Below are 10,723 nucleotides of genomic sequence, written 5' to 3'. Positions count from 1 at the left end.
CTTGCTCAGAAAACCCTATATCATCATAAACCAGATCATGGAAAGGATCCAGGTACTGCTGAGGCCAGGGCGACAGAGTTTTCCTAGAATGAGTTTAGGGAATGCGGTACAAGAAATAAGCAGCTTCGCAAAGTTTGCTTTTCAGCGACAGATTTCCTTGCTAGCATTGATATACTGATACAGCAGTACTGCTCCAACCCTTTCCTCAAGGCACCGCCAAGATATCCACAATGAGAATGCAAGCGATAACTCTGCATACACTACTTCCATACTACTCATGCATATTCATTATGGATATCATAAAAACCCAATCAGTTGGGGGTGAGGGAAAGGTACCACCGTTCTACACGAAGACGGGAAATGTCCCAAAGAGCGTGGCATACCCGAGTTGTGTAGAAACAAGACGGCGTCTGGAAAGTTCCGGTCTAACATTGTCTTTGAACAGTCCTTGTGTTCATCCATTAAAAAAAGACCCCAGCGTTCTTGCACCGGCTCTGAAGGAATGGGAGACTGCAGCCTGTGGGCAGGAGATGGAGCCCTTCGCAGGGACCCACTGAGACGGGGTTATTGCACCACTGGGGTAGGCAGGAATATTATCCACCTGTGGCAACACATGCCAGATTCCTTGCCAAAGCCTGCCTGCCCCAAATGACATACTGGTTGGTGCTCCATTCACTGCTCCCTCAAATTGTTCTGCAATGATGGAGGTTTCCAGGAGCCCTGCCTCTTCCCCTACCTCCAACTACCCATAAAAAGCCTCTGTGCCATCTCTCATGCCAACACTCATGCCCCAAAATAGTTTCTGAGAACTAAACGGCAAATCCCCTCTGAAAGGCAGCAAAGCTCCCCAGCAGTGCTCAGCATTACCAGCGCCTCCAGCTGCAGCCATCCCAGCCCGGTAAATGTAACGTCAGCGCAGCTGTCAATTACTGGGTGAACAAATTCTGGAATTAGCAGAGAGAAAAATGCCCCACTGAGACCGCCTCAACACTGATGAAGTCAAATGGTTCAAGACAGACACACGGAACTGCTCATCAAGGCCTCCGCCTCATTGCTAACTACCAGACTCCAGCTGAGCTCCTGGGGCTGCCTAATACAACCCTGCATGGCTCCAGAGCCTCGCTGGAATATTACGAGCCTGTGCTTCATTAATGCATTGCTTTGATTTCCAGTGGGTTTAATTGAAAAATAATTCCTTCAGGTTTTCTTGCTGTTTCATCATGCCCAGGTGCATTAATCTTTGGCCCGAGAACAAGGTTGCCCTTCTTCACTCTGAGCTTGGGTCCAGCGCCGATGGAACCACACATGGACAGAAGCAAACAAAGATAAATTTCTCCTTTTGGAGCTAAGCTAAGGCTTCAGGCTTCCTCATAATGTATATATTGCCAACCTTCATATGGACAAAACTAAAATAGTCAATCTCAATCATTCTCATGGATTCACAGAAAGCTAGGGCTGGAAGAGACTCAAAAGGTCCATCCACAATCATGGAAAGATGAGCTGGAAAGGACCTCAAAAGGACAGCAAGAGTCATAGAGAGCTAGGGCTTGAAAGAACTCTAAAAGGTCCATCCACAATCATGTAAAAATGAGCTGGTAGGGACCTCAAAAGGATATCAAGAGTCATAGAAAGCTAGGGCTGGAAAGAACCTCAAAAGGACAACCAAAATCATATGAAGGAACTGCTGTATTTGACTTCAAGAAGTCACCTAATCTATGCCCTGTCCTTATTCAGAACCTCTTCTACCTACATCATCTCAGACAAAGGGTTGCCCAACCTGCTCTTAAAAACCTTCAGAGATGGAAAGTCTGCCACTTGCTCTGTCAATCTGTTCCAGTGCTTGCCTACCCTCAGTTAGAAGGAACATTCTTCCTAATCTCCAATTCAAACCTCCTCTGCAAAAAAACTTTTAAGCCCATTACTTCATGCCCTTTGCTCGACAGAAATGGGATAACCACGAGTTATGCTTGGGTTGACCATCTGGTAAACAGTTTTTATTATAAGGGAATGGTTGGGTCTCAGCTTTTTTCCCCAAACGCACGTGTAATGCTTTATACGTTAGTTTGCCTCAATCAACGCAGCAGCTTGTAATGCTTTATACGTTAGTTTGCCTCAATCAACGAATATTACTCCTATATTTTGTAAGCTGGAGAGTTAAATTTAAGGTAATTTTGCTCATCTTCAAGGCTATTCATGCCCTGATCCTAATTGTTTCAATTCGGTTTTAGAGGGCTACCAGCCAGTTCATGCACCGAAGTCATCGTCACAGAATTTATTAGCTATTTCATGTTTGCAAGGTCCGATTACCTGAATCGAGCAAAAGGCTATTTGGTGTGGCTGGGCCCTGTTTTTGGAATGACCTACCCGAGTTGCTGAAAGCACATCTGTTTCAAAAGGCCTCTGGAGATGAGATTTGAGTTTGTTGAAAAAGTTCAGACGGTTACATTCCTAACTAGCTTTTGAAAAATATTTAAGATTGGAAGTAAGTGCTGGAGCGGTGAATGTGACCTGAGGTTGTGGTGAAGTTAGTCTGTTGATGTTGGGCTGTGTCTGTGGACGATTTATGATTTTATTATATATGTGCCTAGAACAAGTGATACACGAGCTCTAAATAACAAAAGCCCAGACCTGCTGTTTTTAGTGGCCTCAGCGCAAAGTTCCAGCAGTTGCACAGACCCTGAAGAGAACTGGATTCTCCATCAGCTTTGGCATCCTTTCAAGGACCAACATAAGAGTTACCTAAAAGTGATGCTAACATTTTCGAGGCTACCGTGTGCAGGAGGGACGACGGGGCACACATTTTGTATCTGATTAGTGCTCTCTGCTTCCAACACCACAAGACCAATAACCCATGTCTCGTTGCCCCCCCCCTTCCCTCCTCCCAGGGCTGCCCTGTAAGGAAGCCTGCAGTGGGCGTGACAGGCTCGGAGGTGGGTGTTCATTTGGGCAGGAACGGAAAGGCGTGTCTGTGCGTCTACCACAGCTCTTAACGCCGCCACCACCACCATGTCGCCGTCCAGAAAAGGAAACGAAAGACAAGACACCTAGAAAAGCAATCAGTTGCTTTCCCAGAAAGAGACCCTTCGTGGCTCCCAGTGAAGCTAACACTGGCCTTGGCTTCTCGCCCGATGCACTGGGGATGGGGAGAGGCTGCTGACGGGCAGGGACAGCTGGCAGCTCTTCTGTTTGCTCCACATTGGCACCTCCTGCTCCCTTTCATTCAATGCCAAGGCACAGATCCCTGCTGCAGCACCCCCCACCCTCTCTTCCTCTCCCCCTGGGTGCACTCCAAATGTCAGGAGCGCTCCCCCCCTCCCCCCTCCCGGTGACAAAGGGCAGCGCTGGGGTCTCTGAACTCACAGACACAGGGGGACCAGTCTGACCTTCTAATCTCATTCAGTAAAGCCTCCCCCCGCCCCTCCAAACCAACTTCAATCCTGTCAAGCTTTAAGGTGCTGGGCTCCTTCCTCAGCCAGAAGCCCCCCCCCTCCCCAGACGGGAACCCGGCTTTATTTGCTAACATTCCTCCAGCCGCTTTTCCTGGTGAAGTCATAAGTCACAGAGCATTTTCTCACCTCCCCCCGCCCCCCCCCCCTCACATCTTATTGCCAGAAGCAGCACAGATGGAGCTGCGGAGCCTAATCCGGGGTCAGTGAAATAAATGTGGAATGGTCTGAAATCCAGGAGGCAATGTTTATCAAGGAAAGCAGCTAAAAGGAGAATAATGGGGATAGTTGGTTTGTTTAATCGGTTAGAACATCATTTATCCAAAATGGGACCCCCAATGGGTGTAGCTGAGATACAAGCAAGCGGCCGCCTCCTCTGATGGTTAGGTGCATGGGAGCGGGGTTTGATCCCCCATGCTATGTGTCCAACTGGGTGAAGGAAATCTATTACACATTTACAGCTGGGAAAACAGCCTGCCCAAGGAGGGCAAAATGACTTGGCTTGGAATCAGATATGGAATAGTGATAAAGCTACATAACCATTTCATGCCTAACTACACTCCTGCCCTGCAGCACCCCCTGCTATTCCAGTACTGAGACCCTCACACACAGCTCAGCCATAAGAACATAAGAAAATGCCATACTGGGTCAGACCAAGGGTCCATCAAGCCCAGCATCCTGTTTCCAAAGGTGGCCAATCCAGGCCATAAGAACCTGGCAAGTACCCAAAAACTAAGTCTATTCCATGTTACCATTGCTAATGGCAGTGGCTATTCTCTAAGTGAACTTAATAGCAGGTAATGGGCTTCTCCTCCAAGAACTTATCCAATCCTTTTTTAAACACAGCTATACTAACTGCACTAACCACATCCTCTGGCAACAAATTCCAGAGTTTAATTGTGCGTTGAGTAAAAAACAACTTTCTCCGATTAGTTTTAAATGTGCCCCATGCTAACTTCATGGAGTGCCCCCTAGTCTTTCTACTATCCGAAAGAGTAAATAACCGATTCACATCTACCCGTTCTAGACTTCTCATGATTTTAAACATCTCTATCATATCCCCCCTCAGCCGTCTCTTCTCCAAGCTGAAAAGTCCTAACCTCTTTAGTCTTTCCTCATAGGGATAGCTGTTCCATTCCCCTTATTTTGGTAGCCCTTCTCTGTACCTACTCCATCGCAATTATATCTTTTTTGAGATGCGGCGACCAGAATTGTACACAGTATTCAAGGTGCGGTCTCACCATGGAGCGATACAGAGGCATTATGACATTTTCCGTTTTATTCACCATTCCCTTTCTAATAATTCCCAACATTCTGTTTGCTTTTTTGACTGCCGCAGCACACTGAACCGACGATTTCAATGTGTTATCCATTATGATGCCTAGATCTCTTTCTTGGGTTGTAGCACCTAATGTGGAACCCAACATTGTGTAATTATAGCATGGGTTATTTTTCCCTATATACATCACCTTGCACTTATCCACATTAAATTTCATCTGCCATTTGGATGCCCAATTTTCCAGTCTCACAAGGTCTTCCTGCAATTTATCACAATCTGCTTGTGATTTAACTACTCTGAACAATTTTGTGTCATCTGCAAATGTGATTATCTCACTCGTCGTATTTCTTTCCAGATCATTTATAAATATATTGAAAAGTAAGGGTCCCAATACAGATCCCTGAGGCACTCCACTGCCCACTCCCTTCCACTGAGAAAATTGTCCATTTAATCCTACTCTCTGTTTCCTGTCTTTTAGCCAGTTGGTAATCCACAAAAGGACATCGCTACTTATCCCATGACTTTTTATTTTTCCTAGAAGCCTCTCATGAGGAACTCTGTCAAACGCCTTCTGAAAATCCAAGTATACTACATCTACTGGTTCACCTTTATCCACGTGTTTATTAACTCCTTCAAAAAAGTGAAGCAGATTTGTGAGGCAAGACTTGCCCTGGGTAAAGCCATGCTGACTTTGTTGCATTAAACCATGTCTTTCTATATGTTCTGTGATTTTGATGTTTAGAACAATTTCCACTATTTTTCCTGGCACTGAAGTCAGGCTAACCGGTCTGTAGTTTCCCAGATCACCCCTAGAGCCCTTTTTAAATATTGGGGTTACACTTGCTATCCTCCAGTCTTCAGGTACAATGGATGATTTTAATGATAAGTTACAAATTTTTACTAATAGGTCTGAAATTTCATTTTTTAGTTCCTTCAGAACTCTGGGGTGTATACCATCCGGTCCAGGTGATTTACTACTCTTCAGTTTGTCAATCAGGCCTACCACATCTTCTAGGTTCACCGTGATTTGATTCAGTCCATCTGAATCATTACCCATGAAAACCTTCTCCATTACGGGTACCTCCCCAGCATCCTCTTCAGTAAACACCGAAGCAAAGAAATCATTTAATCTTTCCGCGATGGCCTTATCTTCTCTAAGTGCCCCTTTAACCCCTCGATCATCTAACGGTCCAACTGACTCCCTCACAGGCTTTCTGCTTCGGATATATTTAAAAAAGTTTTTACTGTGAGTTTTTGCCTCTACAGCCAACTTCTTTTCAAATTCTCTCTTAGCCTGTCTTATCAATGTCTTACATTTAACTTGCCAATGTTTATGCTTTATCCTATTTTCTTCTGTTGGATTCTTCTTCCAGTTTACGCCTATCCTGAAGCAGCCTCTGATATTCCAGTGCTGAGACCCTTACACACAGCTCTGCCAATGAACCTCACTCATACCCTGCACTCATTCTGCTATTCCAGTACTGGGACCCCCATGTACAGGTCTGACAGTGCACCTCACTCCTGCCCTGCAGCACCTGCTGCTATTCCAGTACTGAGACCCCCACTCAGCTCTGCCAATGCCCCTCACTCCTGCCCTGCAGCACCCCCTGCTATTCCAGTACTGAGACCCCTACACACAGGTCTGACAATACACCTCATGCTTATCCTGCAGCAGCCCCTGCTATTACAGTACTGAGACCCCTACACACAGGTCTGACAATACACCTCATGCTTATCCTGCAGCAGCCCCTGCTATTACAGTACTGAGCTCCAATACACTTCAAACCTGACTGGTAACACCCTCTTTTATGCCAGTTGTGTTCTTCTGTTAGGCAAACATGTCCCCTAAGAATGGAGATCATACACCTGCAAGCCCCAGGGTAATCTGACCATATCAGCGCTGCTCTCCATGGAAAACCAGGAAGCTTGAGAGCAGACGGGCATAATCTCGTGCGGAGAGAGTCACAGATTCCCTGGGGCTGTGCCTGGTAACCTGGCTCTTTTCATTGCCAGAGGAGCTTGTCTTTCCCTTGCCGTATAAATGAAGGAGATCAGCTTTGATGAAAAGACAGTGAATGAACATCGTCCAGACATAAATTGATTCCGCAGCACCGGCTGCCTCTCAGAGGATCCAAACCTGTGGGAAATCGGCAGCCTGAAGTAGTCTGGGGCTGAGGCAGGAGTCTTCCTCCTCTGACCATCCTAGGCTGCCAATCGATGCTCCATATTGACCTTGGGAGGGGGGGGGGGGGAGAATGGCGAGGCCCTTGTACTAGCAACAGAAGCAGCACCGTGCCAGCTCCAGCTGCTGATCGATGGGTGCTGTGAAAAGGAAGCCGGAGATAAGGACAGGCTAACCTTCCAGCAAAGGAGAAAAAACACAAGTGGCTCCCACTAAGCTGCCTTCCTTTTACACACGCACGCACAGGCACGCGTGGTGCACCGGCATGAGAAGGTGCACGTCGTGAGTACTTACCAAAGCACTGACTGTGCTGGTGCGCTATCTGTGCATGACCATGTTCTGCCCCTTTAAAGAGACAGCTCCATTTCAAATCCAGTTTCTTGGTTGCCAACATGACCAATGTAGAATATTAGGCCTATCTTATGTCGCCTGATACTCCTCCTTATCTGCTCTGTGCCTGATGACAGCCTGTGCTGGTGGGGGGGAGGGGGGGTGTGGTGGGAGCAGAGAGGGAAGACCTGAGGAAGAGGATTCCCTGAGCAGCTCCGGCCACCAACCTCCCTCCCTCCCTCCCGTCGCCCTCAGGGGCTGATTGCAAAAAAAAAATTCACATCAAATCACCCCCCCCCAGCAGGACCAAATTCATCAAAGGCTAGCAGGGGGTCCTTGCTCAAAGCCTGTAGAAAGAGCCGAGAGCAGGACCCTCCCTCCCTCCCCAGCCTGCACCTTTAATGGAGCGCAGGGATGCAGCAGAGGGGCCAGGCACTCCGGGAGGTGCTATCCCGGAAACCGGATTAAAACCAGCCTTTATCTGCAGCCCCTGCTAATGAGCTGCCCTCCCTGGGCGCAATCACTCCTCCACCTCCAGACAGTGAAGCCTAGCTCCCAGATTTAACTCTTAAAGCAGGGCAGGGGCAAGAGGGGGATCATGTACATCCATCTTTTTCAGAAAATGCAATCCACCTGCTTTGGTGACGGGAGTCAGGTGGCAGGGCCTTACCCCCCCACATATTGTGCAGGTTCTCAGTCTCAGCCAAAGAGGACCGCCCTCAGCTCCTGTTTCAGGATCCTACCCTTTGGAACAGCCAAAACTGGCTTCTCGTGGCCATCATGGAACGATTCCTGTAGGGTAAGAGGGGGGCAGGCCACAGCTCCAGCCTGTAAGCACCTGGCAGAATGGAGCTAGTTCAACGCTGCCACTGAAAACCTCTAGAAATCTCGAGGGGCCTGAGATCTGAGGCTGAATCAGACATTTTTTAAATCCCCCCCCAAATCTCCTTTCTGTATACTTGGAAGCACTGGCATGCCTGGGAAATCGGAGTGAGACGTTCCTGGCTTCTGCCTGTTTCTGTATTTCTGTAGGCAGCCAGCACTGGGGTGAGCCTGGCTTCTTTGCTGAGGACAGGAAGTGCTCCCTGCATTTTGAACAAAGGACTTTGTTTGATTGTAAAGCACTTTGGGCTTCCTTAATCCACAAGCCAGTGCCCCGTGGCTCTGCTGGAATTCTGTAAAAGTGAAAAGGAAGTCCCGTGGAGCCAGAGGCAAGGCCTGGATGTGGCCCCTGGACGTCCCCGGCTTTCTGCATCAGTGGCAGTCGAGTCTCAGACTGCTCTTGGTGGTGGCGGGATGGCGACACCCCAAGATGGCGATGAAACCCTGGGGGTGATTATTAATGATCTGTCCCTACTGCTCTAGGAAATAATCCGCAGAGCTGCGACAGACAGCGGGGAGAAAATACAGCAGGCAGCGGAAGACCTTAGGAGGCCGTGCCTGAAAATGAATGCAATTTGTTTCACAATCGGAGCTTAAAACACAGGCACACGCACACACACAGGTAGATAAAAGCTAACAGAAACACTAAATAACATCGGACAGGCTTTTTTCTGCATTTAGATTTACAATCCCTGCTCATCCTGCTATGTTTAAAAAAAAAAAGAAAAAAGAATCTTGGTTTTCATCATCGGTCACACACAGACATGCTAATGAAATTTAAATCTCTGTAGATTTCCCAGTTCCGTGTGAGTAATGAAATTGTCTTCCTGCGGCAGGTCGGCTTCGGCACTGATTAATATTAGTCCCTGTAAATGTTGCATAGCGAGACCGAATCTGAGGACTGGAAGGCAGATCCGGGCTCGGCCCAGCTCCGGGTGCGATACGTCTTGGAGCCCGGCTGATCGCCTTCACAACTGGGGATCTCCTCCTGGCCTCTCTTATATTCTGTTACTGTTTTTACCTCCACCACCTCCCCGGGGAGGCCGCACCATGTATCCACCTCCCTCTCTGAGAAGAAATATTATCTGCTCCTGAGTCTCCCCCTCCCTTTACGCCTCGTATCATGACTCCTTGTAGTACATCCTCTCCACGGGAAAAGGTTGCTGTGATATCATGCTTCCCACCTCTCTCCTTCACAGAAGACATATTTAAGACTCGTAGGGCTCCGGAGGCAGACTCTGCACTATTTTGGTGGCCCTTTGCTAGGCGGTCTATACCAGTTTGGAAATAGGGGCTCCAGAATTGGACCTTTGAGGTCTGTACAGCGGCATTATCACCTCCTCTTTTACTTCTTGTTATGCCTCTTCCTATGCGCCCAAGCATCCCTTCTTGCTCTAGCTATTGCCTTGTCGCATTGTTTAACTACCCAGAAATCATTAGATATAATCGCCCAGAGGTCTCTTGCCTGCTTAGTGGACAGCACTATCTGTCCCCTCACCCCATCGTGTTCTGCGCCCTTGGATTTCTTCATTGGAAACGTCAAGCAGTTGACCTTTAAGTTCTTCGACCACTCCTCACTTTGTCTATGCCATCAAGAATGTCCACTCTATCGCACAACTTGGCATCATCCGCATAAAGATGCATCTTTCCTACTAACTCCTTTGAAATATCCATCTTCAAAATACACCACTACCCGGTCGTGTTACTTCAAGCCGGCTTGATAATACAGAAGATGCCGGGATGTTATGACGCCAGCGCATCAGCCTTGGGAAAAACCACCTTTGTAGAAGAGAAGTAATATTTGCTTAGTGGTGTTCATCTCCAGTAGCACGAGGATGAGCAACACCTCCTTCTTTCTATGCTATTAACCATCCAAGAAAACTCATAACCACACAGTGCGCCCCGAATATATATTCTCAGTAAACGAGATGTGGAATGCGGTGGAAGGGAGCATCGTTAAACATCATTACCGAGTAACATTCCGACAACAGCATCATTACCTCCTCTGAGGGGGTGGGGGGGGGGGGACGGACCTGCAGGCCAGAACCATTTCCCTAACTCACCTCCCTCTCAAACGCACATGCATACACACACACACACAGCTAGATGTACACAATGAAACTCATTAAAGTCGATGGTTTCTGTAGAGTCCACACAGCCCGGGAAAGAAATGCCGGCTGCCTAACGTCTCATCGTGCAGTGCAGTACAATCCATGTCAATCAATGAAAGTCAGTGCTCGCCACAGCACAATGCACAGCCGACCCGCATTCTGGGTGGCGGAGTCAAGAGAGAGGGAAAAGCAAAAGGCAGCGCTGACAATTGGGCGGATATCAGAGATGAAAGGGTGACAAAGGAGAACAGCTGGGGTGGGCGGAGGGGGTTGGCATGGGAGCCAACTTCCTAGCGGAGGCAGCAAAGGCAAAAACGGATTCAGAATTCAGGAAAAAGGTCCCGAGGCTCCTCAGAGGTGGGGCAGCGAGGGGGGTTAAGACCTTGGCAAGAAGAGAAGCGGAGAAGCCAGGGTAGCGGGGCCCGGGAGTTATCTCAGTAGGGTTAGGAGAAAGAAGCAGAGACAATGAATCCGGAAGGGCCTTATCTACTGC

Source organism: Rhinatrema bivittatum, chromosome 16 (assembly GCF_901001135.1).
Source record: "Rhinatrema bivittatum chromosome 16, aRhiBiv1.1, whole genome shotgun sequence".
NCBI lineage: Eukaryota > Metazoa > Chordata > Amphibia > Gymnophiona > Rhinatrematidae > Rhinatrema > Rhinatrema bivittatum.
Note: the sequence above shows the minus strand (reverse complement) of the source record.